Source organism: Dama dama, unplaced genomic scaffold (assembly GCF_033118175.1).
Source record: "Dama dama isolate Ldn47 unplaced genomic scaffold, ASM3311817v1 ptg000082l, whole genome shotgun sequence".
In the NCBI taxonomy this organism is placed as follows: domain Eukaryota; kingdom Metazoa; phylum Chordata; class Mammalia; order Artiodactyla; family Cervidae; genus Dama; species Dama dama.
In genome coordinates, this window is record NW_026870900.1 from 1,735,078 (window position 1) to 1,753,932 (window position 18,855).

Consider the following 18,855-nt stretch of genomic DNA (forward strand, 5'->3'; position numbering starts at 1 on the left):
TTTTTCACAGCTTTTCAGGCTCTTCATGTTTTTGAACACCGCTTTATGCTCCTCCTATTTTTCAGACCGTTTCATGCTCCTCATATATTTGACACCTTTGGAAGCTCTTCATATTTTTCACACTTTTTCAGTCTCTTCATGTTTTTCAACACAACTTCATGCTCCTCCTATTTTTCCGACCGTTTCATGCTGCTCATATTTTTGACACCTTTTGAAGCTCTTCATATTTTTCACACCTTTTGAAGCTCTTCATATATTTCACACCTTTTCAGGCTCTTCATGATTTTCAACACTGCTTCATGCTCCTCCTATTTTTCAGACCGTTTCATGCTCCTCATATTGTTGACACCTTTTGAAGCTCTTCATATTTTTCACACCTTTTGAAGCTCTTCATATATTTCACACCTTTTCAGGCTCTTCATGATTTTCAACACCGCTTCATGCTCCTCGTATTTTTCAGACCGTTTAATGCTCCTCATATTGTTGACTCCTTTTGAAGCTCTTCATATTTTTCACACCTTTTAGGCTCTTCATGTTTATCAACACCACTTCATGCTCCTCGTATTTTTCAGACCGTTTCATTCTCCTCATATTTTTGACACCTTTTGAAGCTCTGCCTTTTTTCACAACTTTTCAGGCTCTTCATGATTTTCAACACCGCTTCATGCTCCTCCTATTTTTCAGACCGTTTCATGCTCATCTCATTTTTGACATCTTTTGAAGCTCTTCATATTTTTCACAGCTTTTCAGGCTCTTCATGTTTTTGAACACCGCTTTATGCTCCTCCTATTTTTCAGACCGTTTCATGCTCCTCATATATTTGACACCTTTGGAAGCTCTTCATATTTTTCACACTTTTTCAGTCTCTTCATGTTTTTCAACACAACTTCATGCTCCTCCTATTTTTCCGACCGTTTCATGCTGCTCATATTTTTGACACCTTTTGAAGCTCTTCATATTTTTCACACCTTTTGAAGCTCTTCATATATTTCACACCTTTTCAGGCTCTTCATGATTTTCAACACTGCTTCATGCTCCTCCTATTTTTCAGACCGTTTCATGCTCCTCATATTGTTGACACCATTTGAAGCTCTTCATATTTTTCACACCTTTTGAAGCTCTTCATATATTTCACACCTTTTCAGGCTCTTCATGATTTTCAACACCGCTTCATGCTCCTCGTATTTTTCAGACCGTTTAATGCTCCTCATATTGTTGACTCCTTTTGAAGCTCTTCATATTTTTCACACCTTTTAGGCTCTTCATGTTTATCAACACCACTTCATGCTCCTCGTATTTTTCAGACCGTTTCATTCTCCTCATATTTTTGACACCTTTTGAAGCTCTGCCTTTTTTCACAACTTTTCAGGCTCTTCATGATTTTCAACACCGCTTCATGCTCCTCCTATTTTCAGACCGTTTCATGCTCATCTCATTTTTGACATCTTTTGAAGCTCTTCATATTTTTCACAGCTTTTCAGGCTCTTCATGTTTTTGAACACCGCTTTATGCTCCTCCTATTTTTCAGACCGTTTCATGCTCCTCATATATTTGACACCTTTGGAAGCTCTTCATATTTTTCACACTTTTTCAGTCTCTTCATGTTTTTCAACACAACTTCATGCTCCTCCTATTTTTCCGACCGTTTCATGCTGCTCATATTTTTGACACCTTTTGAAGCTCTTCATATATTTCACACCTTTTCAGGCTCTTCATGATTTTCAACACTGCTTCATGCGCCTCCTATTTTTCAGACCGTTTCATGCTCCTCATATTGTTGACACCTTTTGAAGCTCTTCATATTTTTCACACCTTTTGAAGCTCTTCATATATTTCACACCTTTTCAGGCTCTTCATGATTTTCAACACCGCTTCATGCTCCTCGTATTTTTCAGACCGTTTAATGCTCCTCATATTGTTGACTCCTTTTGAAGCTCTTCATATTTTTCACACCTTTTAGGCTCTTCATGTTTATCAACACCACTTCATGCTCCTCGTATTTTTCAGACCGTTTCATTCTCCTCATATTTTTGACACCTTTTGAAGCTCTGCCTTTTTTCACAACTTTTCAGGCTCTTCATGATTTTCAACACCGCTTCATGCTCCTCCTATTTTTCAGACCGTTTCATGCTCATCTCATTTTTGACATCTTTTGAAGCTCTTCATATTTTTCACAGCTTTTCAGGCTCTTCATGTTTTTGAACACCGCTTTATGCTCCTCCTATTTTTCAGACCGTTTCATGCTCCTCATATATTTGACACCTTTGGAAGCTCTTCATATTTTTCACACTTTTTCAGTCTCTTCATGTTTTTCAACACAACTTCATGCTCCTCCTATTTTTCCGACCGTTTCATGCTGCTCATATTTTTGACACCTTTTGAAGCTCTTCATATTTTTCACACCTTTTGAAGCTCTTCATATATTTCACACCTTTTCAGGCTCTTCATGATTTTCAACACTGCTTCATGCTCCTCCTATTTTTCAGACCGTTTCATGCTCCTCATATTGTTGACACCTTTTGAAGCTCTTCATATTTTTCACACCTTTTGAAGCTCTTCATATATTTCACACCTTTTCAGGCTCTTCATGATTTTCAACACCGCTTCATGCTCCTCGTATTTTTCAGACCGTTTAATGCTCCTCATATTGTTGACTCCTTTTGAAGCTCTTCATATTTTTCACACCTTTTAGGCTCTTCATGTTTATCAACACCACTTCATGCTCCTCGTATTTTTCAGACCGTTTCATTCTCCTCATATTTTTGACACCTTTTGAAGCTCTGCCTTTTTTCACAACTTTTCAGGCTCTTCATGATTTTCAACACCGCTTCATGCTCCTCCTATTTTTCAGACCGTTTCATGCTCATCTCATTTTTGACATCTTTTGAAGCTCTTCATATTTTTCACAGCTTTTCAGGCTCTTCATGTTTTTGAACACCGCTTTATGCTCCTCCTATTTTTCAGACCGTTTCATGCTCCTCATATATTTGACACCTTTGGAAGCTCTTCATATTTTTCACACTTTTTCAGTCTCTTCATTTTTTTCAACACTGCTTCATGCTCCTCCTATTTTTCAGACCGTTTCATGCTCCTCATATTGTTGACACCTTTTGAAGCTCTTCATATTTTTCACACCTTTTGAAGCTCTTCATATATTTCACACCTTTTCAGGCTCTTCATGATTTTCAACACCGCTTCATGCTCCTCGTATTTTTCAGACCGTTTAATGCTCCTCATATTGTTGACTCCTTTTGAAGCTCTTCATATTTTTCACACCTTTTAGGCTCTTCATGTTTATCAACACCACTTCATGCTCCTCGTATTTTTCAGACCGTTTCATTCTCCTCATATTTTTGACACCTTTTGAAGCTCTGCCTTTTTTCACAACTTTTCAGGCTCTTCATGATTTTCAACACCGCTTCATGCTCCTCCTATTTTCAGACCGTTTCATGCTCATCTCATTTTTGACATCTTTTGAAGCTCTTCATATTTTTCACAGCTTTTCAGGCTCTTCATGTTTTTGAACACCGCTTTATGCTCCTCCTATTTTTCAGACCGTTTCATGCTCCTCATATATTTGACACCTTTGGGAGCTCTTCATATTTTTCACACTTTTTCAGTCTCTTCATGTTTTTCAACACAACTTCATGCTCCTCCTATTTTTCCGACCGTTTCATGCTGCTCATATTTTTGACACCTTTTGAAGCTCTTCATATATTTCACACCTTTTCAGGCTCTTCATGATTTTCAACACTGCTTCATGCGCCTCCTATTTTTCAGACCGTTTCATGCTCCTCATATTGTTGACACCTTTTGAAGCTCTTCATATTTTTCACACCTTTTGAAGCTCTTCATATATTTCACACCTTTTCAGGCTCTTCATGATTTTCAACACCGCTTCATGCTCCTCGTATTTTTCAGACCGTTTAATGCTCCTCATATTGTTGACTCCTTTTGAAGCTCTTCATATTTTTCACACCTTTTAGGCTCTTCATGTTTATCAACACCACTTCATGCTCCTCGTATTTTTCAGACCGTTTCATTCTCCTCATATTTTTGACACCTTTTGAAGCTCTGCCTTTTTTCACAACTTTTCAGGCTCTTCATGATTTTCAACACCGCTTCATGCTCCTCCTATTTTTCAGACCGTTTCATGCTCATCTCATTTTTGACATCTTTTGAAGCTCTTCATATTTTTCACAGCTTTTCAGGCTCTTCATGTTTTTGAACACCGCTTTATGCTCCTCCTATTTTTCAGACCGTTTCATGCTCCTCATATATTTGACACCTTTGGAAGCTCTTCATATTTTTCACACTTTTTCAGTCTCTTCATTTTTTTCAACACTGCTTCATGCTCCTCCTATTTTTCAGACCGTTTCATGCTCCTCATATTGTTGACACCTTTTGAAGCTCTTCATATTTTTCACACCTTTTGAAGCTCTTCATATATTTCACACCTTTTCAGGCTCTTCATGATTTTCAACACCGCTTCATGCTCCTCGTATTTTTCAGACCGTTTAATGCTCCTCATATTGTTGACTCCTTTTGAAGCTCTTCATATTTTTCACACCTTTTAGGCTCTTCATGTTTATCAACACCACTTCATGCTCCTCGTATTTTTCAGACCGTTTCATTCTCCTCATATTTTTGACACCTTTTGAAGCTCTGCCTTTTTTCACAACTTTTCAGGCTCTTCATGATTTTCAACACCGCTTCATGCTCCTCCTATTTTCAGACCGTTTCATGCTCATCTCATTTTTGACATCTTTTGAAGCTCTTCATATTTTTCACAGCTTTTCAGGCTCTTCATGTTTTTGAACACCGCTTTATGCTCCTCCTATTTTTCAGACCGTTTCATGCTCCTCATATATTTGACACCTTTGGAAGCTCTTCATATTTTTCACACTTTTTCAGTCTCTTCATGTTTTTCAACACAACTTCATGCTCCTCCTATTTTTCCGACCGTTTCATGCTGCTCATATTTTTGACACCTTTTGAAGCTCTTCATATATTTCACACCTTTTCAGGCTCTTCATGATTTTCAACACTGCTTCATGCGCCTCCTATTTTTCAGACCGTTTCATGCTCCTCATATTGTTGACACCTTTTGAAGCTCTTCATATTTTTCACACCTTTTGAAGCTCTTCATATATTTCACACCTTTTCAGGCTCTTCATGATTTTCAACACCGCTTCATGCTCCTCGTATTTTTCAGACCGTTTAATGCTCCTCATATTGTTGACTCCTTTTGAAGCTCTTCATATTTTTCACACCTTTTAGGCTCTTCATGTTTATCAACACCACTTCATGCTCCTCGTATTTTTCAGACCGTTTCATTCTCCTCATATTTTTGACACCTTTTGAAGCTCTGCCTTTTTTCACAACTTTTCAGGCTCTTCATGATTTTCAACACCGCTTCATGCTCCTCCTATTTTTCAGACCGTTTCATGCTCATCTCATTTTTGACATCTTTTGAAGCTCTTCATATTTTTCACAGCTTTTCAGGCTCTTCATGTTTTTGAACACCGCTTTATGCTCCTCCTATTTTTCAGACCGTTTCATGCTCCTCATATATTTGACACCTTTGGAAGCTCTTCATATTTTTCACACTTTTTCAGTCTCTTCATGTTTTTCAACACAACTTCATGCTCCTCCTATTTTTCCGACCGTTTCATGCTGCTCATATTTTTGACACCTTTTGAAGCTCTTCATATTTTTCACACCTTTTGAAGCTCTTCATATATTTCACACCTTTTCAGGCTCTTCATGATTTTCAACACTGCTTCATGCTCCTCCTATTTTTCAGACCGTTTCATGCTCCTCATATTGTTGACACCTTTTGAAGCTCTTCATATTTTTCACACCTTTTGAAGCTCTTCATATATTTCACACCTTTTCAGGCTCTTCATGATTTTCAACACCGCTTCATGCTCCTCGTATTTTTCAGACCGTTTAATGCTCCTCATATTGTTGACTCCTTTTGAAGCTCTTCATATTTTTCACACCTTTTAGGCTCTTCATGTTTATCAACACCACTTCATGCTCCTCGTATTTTTCAGACCGTTTCATTCTCCTCATATTTTTGACACCTTTTGAAGCTCTGCCTTTTTTCACAACTTTTCAGGCTCTTCATGATTTTCAACACCGCTTCATGCTCCTCCTATTTTTCAGACCGTTTCATGCTCATCTCATTTTTGACATCTTTTGAAGCTCTTCATATTTTTCACAGCTTTTCAGGCTCTTCATGTTTTTGAACACCGCTTTATGCTCCTCCTATTTTTCAGACCGTTTCATGCTCCTCATATATTTGACACCTTTGGAAGCTCTTCATATTTTTCACACTTTTTCAGTCTCTTCATGTTTTTCAACACAACTTCATGCTCCTCCTATTTTTCCGACCGTTTCATGCTGCTCATATTTTTGACACCTTTTGAAGCTCTTCATATTTTTCACACCTTTTGAAGCTCTTCATATATTTCACACCTTTTCAGGCTCTTCATGATTTTCAACACTGCTTCATGCTCCTCCTATTTTTCAGACCGTTTCATGCTCCTCATATTGTTGACACCTTTTGAAGCTCTTCATATTTTTCACACCTTTTGAAGCTCTTCATATATTTCACACCTTTTCAGGCTCTTCATGATTTTCAACACCGCTTCATGCTCCTCGTATTTTTCAGACCGTTTAATGCTCCTCATATTGTTGACTCCTTTTGAAGCTCTTCATATTTTTCACACCTTTTAGGCTCTTCATGTTTATCAACACCACTTCATGCTCCTCGTATTTTTCAGACCGTTTCATTCTCCTCATATTTTTGACACCTTTTGAAGCTCTGCCTTTTTTCACAACTTTTCAGGCTCTTCATGATTTTCAACACCGCTTCATGCTCCTCCTATTTTTCAGACCGTTTCATGCTCATCTCATTTTTGACATCTTTTGAAGCTCTTCATATTTTTCACAGCTTTTCAGGCTCTTCATGTTTTTGAACACCGCTTTATGCTCCTCCTATTTTTCAGACCGTTTCATGCTCCTCATATATTTGACACCTTTGGAAGCTCTTCATATTTTTCACACTTTTTCAGTCTCTTCATGTTTTTCAACACAACTTCATGCTCCTCCTATTTTTCCGACCGTTTCATGCTGCTCATATTTTTGACACCTTTTGAAGCTCTTCATATATTTCACACCTTTTCAGGCTCTTCATGATTTTCAACACTGCTTCATGCGCCTCCTATTTTTCAGACCGTTTCATGCTCCTCATATTGTTGACACCTTTTGAAGCTCTTCATATTTTTCACACCTTTTGAAGCTCTTCATATATTTCACACCTTTTCAGGCTCTTCATGATTTTCAACACCGCTTCATGCTCCTCGTATTTTTCAGACCGTTTAATGCTCCTCATATTGTTGACTCCTTTTGAAGCTCTTCATATTTTTCACACCTTTTAGGCTCTTCATGTTTATCAACACCACTTCATGCTCCTCGTATTTTTCAGACCGTTTCATTCTCCTCATATTTTTGACACCTTTTGAAGCTCTGCCTTTTTTCACAACTTTTCAGGCTCTTCATGATTTTCAACACCGCTTCATGCTCCTCCTATTTTTCAGACCGTTTCATGCTCATCTCATTTTTGACATCTTTTGAAGCTCTTCATATTTTTCACAGCTTTTCAGGCTCTTCATGTTTTTGAACACCGCTTTATGCTCCTCCTATTTTTCAGACCGTTTCATGCTCCTCATATATTTGACACCTTTGGAAGCTCTTCATATTTTTCACACTTTTTCAGTCTCTTCATGTTTTTCAACACAACTTCATGCTCCTCCTATTTTTCCGACCGTTTCATGCTGCTCATATTTTTGACACCTTTTGAAGCTCTTCATATTTTTCACACCTTTTGAAGCTCTTCATATATTTCACACCTTTTCAGGCTCTTCATGATTTTCAACACTGCTTCATGCTCCTCCTATTTTTCAGACCGTTTCATGCTCCTCATATTGTTGACACCTTTTGAAGCTCTTCATATTTTTCACACCTTTTGAAGCTCTTCATATATTTCACACCTTTTCAGGCTCTTCATGATTTTCAACACCGCTTCATGCTCCTCGTATTTTTCAGACCGTTTAATGCTCCTCATATTGTTGACTCCTTTTGAAGCTCTTCATATTTTTCACACCTTTTAGGCTCTTCATGTTTATCAACACCACTTCATGCTCCTCGTATTTTTCAGACCGTTTCATTCTCCTCATATTTTTGACACCTTTTGAAGCTCTGCCTTTTTTCACAACTTTTCAGGCTCTTCATGATTTTCAACACCGCTTCATGCTCCTCCTATTTTTCAGACCGTTTCATGCTCATCTCATTTTTGACATCTTTTGAAGCTCTTCATATTTTTCACAGCTTTTCAGGCTCTTCATGTTTTTGAACACCGCTTTATGCTCCTCCTATTTTTCAGACCGTTTCATGCTCCTCATATATTTGACACCTTTGGAAGCTCTTCATATTTTTCACACTTTTTCAGTCTCTTCATGTTTTTCAACACAACTTCATGCTCCTCCTATTTTTCCGACCGTTTCATGCTGCTCATATTTTTGACACCTTTTGAAGCTCTTCATATTTTTGACACCTTTTGAAGCTCTTCATATATTTCACACCTTTTCAGGCTCTTCATGATTTTCAACACTGCTTCATGCTCCTCCTATTTTTCAGACCGTTTCATGCTCCTCATATTGTTGACACCTTTTGAAGCTCTTCATATTTTTCACACCTTTTGAAGCTCTTCATATATTTCACACCTTTTCAGGCTCTTCATGATTTTCAACACCGCTTCATGCTCCTCGTATTTTTCAGACCGTTTAATGCTCCTCATATTGTTGACTCCTTTTGAAGCTCTTCATATTTTTCACACCTTTTAGGCTCTTCATGTTTATCAACACCACTTCATGCTCCTCGTATTTTTCAGACCGTTTCATTCTCCTCATATTTTTGACACCTTTTGAAGCTCTGCCTTTTTTCACAACTTTTCAGGCTCTTCATGATTTTCAACACCGCTTCATGCTCCTCCTATTTTTCAGACCGTTTCATGCTCATCTCATTTTTGACATCTTTTGAAGCTCTTCATATTTTTCACAGCTTTTCAGGCTCTTCATGTTTTTGAACACCGCTTTATGCTCCTCCTATTTTTCAGACCGTTTCATGCTCCTCATATATTTGACACCTTTGGAAGCTCTTCATATTTTTCACACTTTTTCAGTCTCTTCATGTTTTTCAACACAACTTCATGCTCCTCCTATTTTTCCGACCGTTTCATGCTGCTCATATTTTTGACACCTTTTGAAGCTCTTCATATTTTTCACACCTTTTGAAGCTCTTCATATATTTCACACCTTTTCAGGCTCTTCATGATTTTCAACACTGCTTCATGCTCCTCCTATTTTTCAGACCGTTTCATGCTCCTCATATTGTTGACACCTTTTGAAGCTCTTCATATTTTTCACACCTTTTGAAGCTCTTCATATATTTCACACCTTTTCAGGCTCTTCATGATTTTCAACACCGCTTCATGCTCCTCGTATTTTTCAGACCGTTTAATGCTCCTCATATTGTTGACTCCTTTTGAAGCTCTTCATATTTTTCACACCTTTTAGGCTCTTCATGTTTATCAACACCACTTCATGCTCCTCGTATTTTTCAGACCGTTTCATTCTCCTCATATTTTTGACACCTTTTGAAGCTCTGCCTTTTTTCACAACTTTTCAGGCTCTTCATGATTTTCAACACCGCTTCATGCTCCTCCTATTTTTCAGACCGTTTCATGCTCATCTCATTTTTGACATCTTTTGAAGCTCTTCATATTTTTCACAGCTTTTCAGGCTCTTCATGTTTTTGAACACCGCTTTATGCTCCTCCTATTTTTCAGACCGTTTCATGCTCCTCATATATTTGACACCTTTGGAAGCTCTTCATATTTTTCACACTTTTTCAGTCTCTTCATGTTTTTCAACACAACTTCATGCTCCTCCTATTTTTCCGACCGTTTCATGCTGCTCATATTTTTGACACCTTTTGAAGCTCTTCATATATTTCACACCTTTTCAGGCTCTTCATGATTTTCAACACTGCTTCATGCGCCTCCTATTTTTCAGACCGTTTCATGCTCCTCATATTGTTGACACCTTTTGAAGCTCTTCATATTTTTCACACCTTTTGAAGCTCTTCATATATTTCACACCTTTTCAGGCTCTTCATGATTTTCAACACCGCTTCATGCTCCTCGTATTTTTCAGACCGTTTAATGCTCCTCATATTGTTGACTCCTTTTGAAGCTCTTCATATTTTTCACACCTTTTAGGCTCTTCATGTTTATCAACACCACTTCATGCTCCTCGTATTTTTCAGACCGTTTCATTCTCCTCATATTTTTGACCCCTTTTGAAGCTCTGCCTTTTTTCACAACTTTTCAGGCTCTTCATGATTTTCAACACCGCTTCATGCTCCTCCTATTTTTCAGACCGTTTCATGCTCATCTCATTTTTGACATCTTTTGAAGCTCTTCATATTTTTCACAGCTTTTCAGGCTCTTCATGTTTTTGAACACCGCTTTATGCTCCTCCTGTTTTTCAGACCGTTTCATGCTCCTCATATATTTGACACCTTTGGAAGCTCTTCATATTTTTCACACTTTTTCAGTCTCTTCATGTTTTTCAACACAACTTCATGCTCCTCCTATTTTTCCGACCGTTTCATGCTGCTCATATTTTTGACACCTTTTGAAGCTCTTCATATTTTTCACACCTTTTGAAGCTCTTCATATATTTCACACCTTTTCAGGCTCTTCATGATTTTCAACACTGCTTCATGCTCCTCCTATTTTTCAGACCGTTTCATGCTCCTCATATTGTTGACACCTTTTGAAGCTCTTCATATTTTTCACACCTTTTGAAGCTCTTCATATATTTCACACCTTTTCAGGCTCTTCATGATTTTCAACACCGCTTCATGCTCCTCGTATTTTTCAGACCGTTTAATGCTCCTCATATTGTTGACTCCTTTTGAAGCTCTTCATATTTTTCACACCTTTTAGGCTCTTCATGTTTATCAACACCACTTCATGCTCCTCGTATTTTTCAGACCGTTTCATTCTCCTCATATTTTTGACACCTTTTGAAGCTCTGCCTTTTTTCACAACTTTTCAGGCTCTTCATGATTTTCAACACCGCTTCATGCTCCTCCTATTTTTCAGACCGTTTCATGCTCATCTCATTTTTGACATCTTTTGAAGCTCTTCATATTTTTCACAGCTTTTCAGGCTCTTCATGTTTTTGAACACCGCTTTATGCTCCTCCTATTTTTCAGACCGTTTCATGCTCCTCATATATTTGACACCTTTGGAAGCTCTTCATATTTTTCACACTTTTTCAGTCTCTTCATGTTTTTCAACACAACTTCATGCTCCTCCTATTTTTCCGACCGTTTCATGCTGCTCATATTTTTGACACCTTTTGAAGCTCTTCATATTTTTCACACCTTTTGAAGCTCTTCATATATTTCACACCTTTTCAGGCTCTTCATGATTTTCAACACTGCTTCATGCTCCTCCTATTTTTCAGACCGTTTCATGCTCCTCATATTGTTGACACCTTTTGAAGCTCTTCATATTTTTCACACCTTTTGAAGCTCTTCATATATTTCACACCTTTTCAGGCTCTTCATGATTTTCAACACCGCTTCATGCTCCTCGTATTTTTCAGACCGTTTAATGCTCCTCATATTGTTGACTCCTTTTGAAGCTCTTCATATTTTTCACACCTTTTAGGCTCTTCATGTTTATCAACACCACTTCATGCTCCTCGTATTTTTCAGACCGTTTCATTCTCCTCATATTTTTGACACCTTTTGAAGCTCTGCCTTTTTTCACAACTTTTCAGGCTCTTCATGATTTTCAACACCGCTTCATGCTCCTCCTATTTTTCAGACCGTTTCATGCTCATCTCATTTTTGACATCTTTTGAAGCTCTTCATATTTTTCACAGCTTTTCAGGCTCTTCATGTTTTTGAACACCGCTTTATGCTCCTCCTATTTTTCAGACCGTTTCATGCTCCTCATATATTTGACACCTTTGGAAGCTCTTCATATTTTTCACACTTTTTCAGTCTCTTCATGTTTTTCAACACAACTTCATGCTCCTCCTATTTTTCCGACCGTTTCATGCTGCTCATATTTTTGACACCTTTTGAAGCTCTTCATATTTTTCACACCTTTTGAAGCTCTTCATATATTTCACACCTTTTCAGGCTCTTCATGATTTTCAACACTGCTTCATGCTCCTCCTATTTTTCAGACCGTTTCATGCTCCTCATATTGTTGACACCTTTTGAAGCTCTTCATATTTTTCACACCTTTTGAAGCTCTTCATATATTTCACACCTTTTCAGGCTCTTCATGATTTTCAACACCGCTTCATGCTCCTCGTATTTTTCAGACCGTTTAATGCTCCTCATATTGTTGACTCCTTTTGAAGCTCTTCATATTTTTCACACCTTTTAGGCTCTTCATGTTTATCAACACCACTTCATGCTCCTCGTATTTTTCAGACCGTTTCATTCTCCTCATATTTTTGACACCTTTTGAAGCTCTGCCTTTTTTCACAACTTTTCAGGCTCTTCATGATTTTCAACACCGCTTCATGCTCCTCCTATTTTTCAGACCGTTTCATGCTCATCTCATTTTTGACATCTTTTGAAGCTCTTCATATTTTTCACAGCTTTTCAGGCTCTTCATGTTTTTGAACACCGCTTTATGCTCCTCCTATTTTTCAGACCGTTTCATGCTCCTCATATATTTGACACCTTTGGAAGCTCTTCATATTTTTCACACTTTTTCAGTCTCTTCATGTTTTTCAACACAACTTCATGCTCCTCCTATTTTTCCGACCGTTTCATGCTGCTCATATTTTTGACACCTTTTGAAGCTCTTCATATTTTTCACACCTTTTGAAGCTCTTCATATATTTCACACCTTTTCAGGCTCTTCATGATTTTCAACACTGCTTCATGCTCCTCCTATTTTTCAGACCGTTTCATGCTCCTCATATTGTTGACACCTTTTGAAGCTCTTCATATTTTTCACACCTTTTGAAGCTCTTCATATATTTCACACCTTTTCAGGCTCTTCATGATTTTCAACACCGCTTCATGCTCCTCGTATTTTTCAGACCGTTTAATGCTCCTCATATTGTTGACTCCTTTTGAAGCTCTTCATATTTTTCACACCTTTTAGGCTCTTCATGTTTATCAACACCACTTCATGCTCCTCGTATTTTTCAGACCGTTTCATTCTCCTCATATTTTTGACACCTTTTGAAGCTCTGCCTTTTTTCACAACTTTTCAGGCTCTTCATGATTTTCAACACCGCTTCATGCTCCTCCTATTTTTCAGACCGTTTCATGCTCATCTCATTTTTGACATCTTTTGAAGCTCTTCATATTTTTCACAGCTTTTCAGGCTCTTCATGTTTTTGAACACCGCTTTATGCTCCTCCTATTTTTCAGACCGTTTCATGCTCCTCATATATTTGACACCTTTGGAAGCTCTTCATATTTTTCACACTTTTTCAGTCTCTTCATGTTTTTCAACACAACTTCATGCTCCTCCTATTTTTCCGACCGTTTCATGCTGCTCATATTTTTGACACCTTTTGAAGCTCTTCATATTTTTCACACCTTTTGAAGCTCTTCATATATTTCACACCTTTTCAGGCTCTTCATGATTTTCAACACTGCTTCATGCTCCTCCTATTTTTCAGACCGTTTCATGCTCCTCATATTGTTGACACCTTTTGAAGCTCTTCATATTTTTCACACCTTTTGAAGCTCTTCATATATTTCACACCTTTTCAGGCTCTTCATGATTTTCAACACCGCTTCATGCTCCTCGTATTTTTCAGACCGTTTAATGCTCCTCATATTGTTGACTCCTTTTGAAGCTCTTCATATTTTTCACACCTTTTAGGCTCTTCATGTTTATCAACACCACTTCATGCTCCTCGTATTTTTCAGACCGTTTCATTCTCCTCATATTTTTGACCCCTTTTGAAGCTCTGCCTTTTTTCACAACTTTTCAGGCTCTTCATGATTTTCAACACCGCTTCATGCTCCTCCTATTTTTCAGACCGTTTCATGCTCATCTCATTTTTGACATCTTTTGAAGCTCTTCATATTTTTCACAGCTTTTCAGGCTCTTCATGTTTTTGAACACCGCTTTATGCTCCTCCTATTTTTCAGACCGTTTCATGCTCCTCATATATTTGACACCTTTGGAAGCTCTTCATATTTTTCACACTTTTTCAGTCTCTTCATGTTTTTCAACACAACTTCATGCTCCTCCTATTTTTCCGACCGTTTCATGCTGCTCATATTTTTGACACCTTTTGAAGCTCTTCATATTTTTCACACCTTTTGAAGCTCTTCATATATTTCACACCTTTTCAGGCTCTTCATGATTTTCAACACTGCTTCATGCGCCTCCTATTTTTCAGACCGTTTCATGCTCCTCATATTGTTGACACCTTTTGAAGCTCTTCATATTTTTCACACCTTTTGAAGCTCTTCATATATTTCACACCTTTTCAGGCTCTTCATGATTTTCAACACCGCTTCATGCTCCTCGTATTTTTCAGACCGTTTAATGCTCCTCATATTGTTGACTCCTTTTGAAGCTCTTCATATTTTTCACACCTTTTAGGCTCTTCATGTTTATCAACACCACTTCATGCTCCTCGTATTTTTCAGACCGTTTCATTCTCCTCATATTTTTGACACCTTTTGAAGCTCTGCCTTTTTTCACAACTTTTCAGGCTCTTCATGATTTTCAACACCGCTTCATGCTCCTCCTATTTTTCAGACCGTTTCATGCTCATCTCATTTTTGACATCTTTTGAAGCTCTTCATATTTTTCACAGCTTTTCAGGCTCTTCATGTTTTTGAACACCGCTTTATGCTCCTCCTATTTTTCAGACCGTTTCATGCTCCTCATATATTTGACACCTTTGGAAGCTCTTCATATTTTTCACACTTTTTCAGTCTCTTCATGTTTTTCAACACAACTTCATGCTCCTCCTATTTTTCCGACCGTTTCATGCTGCTCATATTTTTGACACCTTTTGAAGCTCTTCATATTTTTCACACCTTTTGAAGCTCTTCATATATTTCACACCTTTTCAGGCTCTTCATGATTTTCAACACTGCTTCATGCTCCTCCTATTTTTCAGACCGTTTCATGCTCCTCATATTGTTGACACCTTTTGAAGCTCTTCATATTTTTCACACCTTTTGAAGCTCTTCATATATTTCACACCTTTTCAGGCTCTTCATGATTTTCAACACCGCTTCATGCTCCTCGTATTTTTCAGACCGTTTAATGCTCCTCATATTGTTGACTCCTTTTGAAGCTCTTCATATTTTTCACACCTTTTAGGCTCTTCATGTTTATCAACACCACTTCATGCTCCTCGTATTTTTCAGACCGTTTCATTCTCCTCATATTTTTGACACCTTTTGAAGCTCTGCCTTTTTTCACAACTTTTCAGGCTCTTCATGATTTTCAACACCGCTTCATGCTCCTCCTATTTTTCAGACCGTTTCATGCTCATCTCATTTTTGACATCTTTTGAAGCTCTTCATATTTTTCACAGCTTTTCAGGCTCTTCATGTTTTTGAACACCGCTTTATGCTCCTCCTATTTTTCAGACCGTTTCATGCTCCTCATATATTTGACACCTTTGGAAGCTCTTCATATTTTTCACACTTTTTCAGTCTCTTCATGTTTTTCAACACAACTTCATGCTCCTCCTATTTTTCCGACCGTTTCATGCTGCTCATATTTTTGACACCTTTTGAAGCTCTTCATATTTTTCACACCTTTTGAAGCTCTTCATATATTTCACACCTTTTCAGGCTCTTCATGATTTTCAACACTGCTTCATGCTCCTCCTATTTTTCAGACCGTTTCATGCTCCTCATATTGTTGACACCTTTTGAAGCTCTTCATATTTTTCACACCTTTTGAAGCTCTTCATATATTTCACACCTTTTCAGGCTCTTCATGATTTTCAACACCGCTTCATGCTCCTCGTATTTTTCAGACCGTTTAATGCTCCTCATATTGTTGACTCCTTTTGAAGCTCTTCATATTTTTCACACCTTTTAGGCTCTTCATGTTTATCAACACCACTTCATGCTCCTCGTATTTTTCAGACCGTTTCATTCTCCTCATATTTTTGACACCTTTTGAAGCTCTGCCTTTTTTCACAACTTTTCAGGCTCTTCATGATTTTCAACACCGCTTCATGCTCCTCCTATTTTTCAGACCGTTTCATGCTCATCTCATTTTTGACATCTTTTGAAGCTCTTCATATTTTTCACAGCTTTTCAGGCTCTTCATGTTTTTGAACACCGCTTTATGCTCCTCCTATTTTTCAGACCGTTTCATGCTCCTCATATATTTGACACCTTTGGAAGCTCTTCATATTTTTCACACTTTTTCAGTCTCTTCATGTTTTTCAACACAACTTCATGCTCCTCCTATTTTTCCGACCGTTTCATGCTGCTCATATTTTTGACACCTTTTGAAGCTCTTCATATTTTTCACACCTTTTGAAGCTCTTCATATATTTCACACCTTTTCAGGCTCTTCATGATTTTCAACACTGCTTCATGCGCCTCCTATTTTTCAGACCGTTTCATGCTCCTCATATTGTTGACACCTTTTGAAGCTCTTCATATTTTTCACACCTTTTGAAGCTCTTCATATATTTCACACCTTTTCAGGCTCTTCATGATTTTCAACACCGCTTCATGCTCCTCGTATTTTTCAGACCGTTTAATGCTCCTCATATTGTTGACTCCTTTTGAAGCTCTTCATATTTTTCACACCTTTTAGGCTCTGCATGTTTATCAACACCACTTCATGCTCCTCGTATTTTTCAGACCGTTTCATTCTCCTCATATTTTTGACACCTTTTGAAGCTCTGCCTTTTTTCACAACTTTTCAGGCTCTTCATGATTTTCAACACCGCTTCATGCTCCTCCTATTTTTCAGACGGTTTCATGCTCATCTCATTTTTGACATCTTTTGAAGCTCTTCATATTTTTCACAGCTTTTCAGGCTCTTCATGTTTTTGAACACCGCTTTATGCTCCTCCTATTTTTCAGACCGTTTCATGCTCCTCATATATTTGACACCTTTGGAAGCTCTTCATATTTTTCACACTTTTTCAGTCTCTTCATGTTTTTCAACACAACTTCATGCTCCTCCTATTTTTCCGACCGTTTCATGCTGCTCATATTTTTGACACCTTTTGAAGCTCTTCATATTTTTCACACCTTTTGAAGCTCTTCATATATTTCACACCTTTTCAGGCTCTTCATGATTTTCAACACTGCTTCATGCTCCTCCTATTTTTCAGACCGTTTCATGCTCCTCATATTGTTGACACCTTTTGAAGCTCTTCATATTTTTCACACCTTTTGAAGCTCTTCATATATTTCACACCTTTTCAGGCTCTTCATGATTTTCAACACCGCTTCATGCTCCTCGTATTTTTCAGACCGTTTAATGCTCCTCATATTGTTGACTCCTTTTGAAGCTCTTCATATTTTTCACACCTTTTAGGCTCTTCATGTTTATCAACACCACTTCATGCTCCTCGTATTTTTCAGACCGTTTCATTCTCCTCATATTTTTGACACCTTTTGAAGCTCTGCCTTTTTTCACAACTTTTCAGGCTCTTCATGATTTTCAACACCGCTTCATGCTCCTCCTATTTTTCAGACCGTTTCATGCTCATCTCATTTTTGACATCTTTTGAAGCTCTTCATATTTTTCACAGCTTTTCAGGCTCTTCATGTTTTTGAACACCGCTTTATGCTCCTCCTATTTTTCAGACCGTTTCATGCTCCTCATATATTTGACACCTTTGGAAGCTCTTCATATTTTTCACACTTTTTCAGTCTCTTCATGTTTTTCAACACAACTTCATGCTCCTCCTATTTTTCCGACCGTTTCATGCTGCTCATATTTTTGACACCTTTTGAAGCTCTTCATATTTTTCACACCTTTTGAAGCTCTTCATATATTTCACACCTTTTCAGGCTCTTCATGATTTTCAACACTGCTTCATGCTCCTCCTATTTTTCAGACCGTTTCATGCTCCTCATATTGTTGACACCTTTTGAAGCTCTTCATATTTTTCACACCTTTTGAAGCTCTTCATATATTTCACACCTTTTCAGGCTCTTCATGATTTTCAACACCGCTTCATGCTCCTCGTATTTTTCAGACCGTTTAATGCTCCTCATATTGTTGACTCCTTTTGAAGCTCTTCATATTTTTCACACCTTTTAGGCTCTTCATGTTTATCAACACCACTTCATGCTCCTCGTATTTTTCAGACCGTTTCATTCTCCTCATATTTTTGACCCCTTTTGAAGCTCTGCCTTTTTTCACAACTTTTCAGGCTCTTCATGATTTTCAACACCGCTTCATGCTCCTCCTATTTTTCAGACCGTTTCATGCTCATCTCATTTTTGACATCTTTTGAAGCTCTTCATATTTTTCACAGCTTTTCAGGCTCTTCATGTTTTTGAACACCGCTTTATGCTCCTCCTATTTTTCAGACCGTTTCATGCTCCTCATATATTTGACACCTTTGGAAGCTCTTCATATTTTTCACACTTTTTCAGTCTCTTCATGTTTTTCAACACAACTTCATGCTCCTCCTATTTTTCCGACCGTTTCATGCTGCTCATATTTTTGACACCTTTTGAAGCTCTTCATATTTTTCACACCTTTTGAAGCTC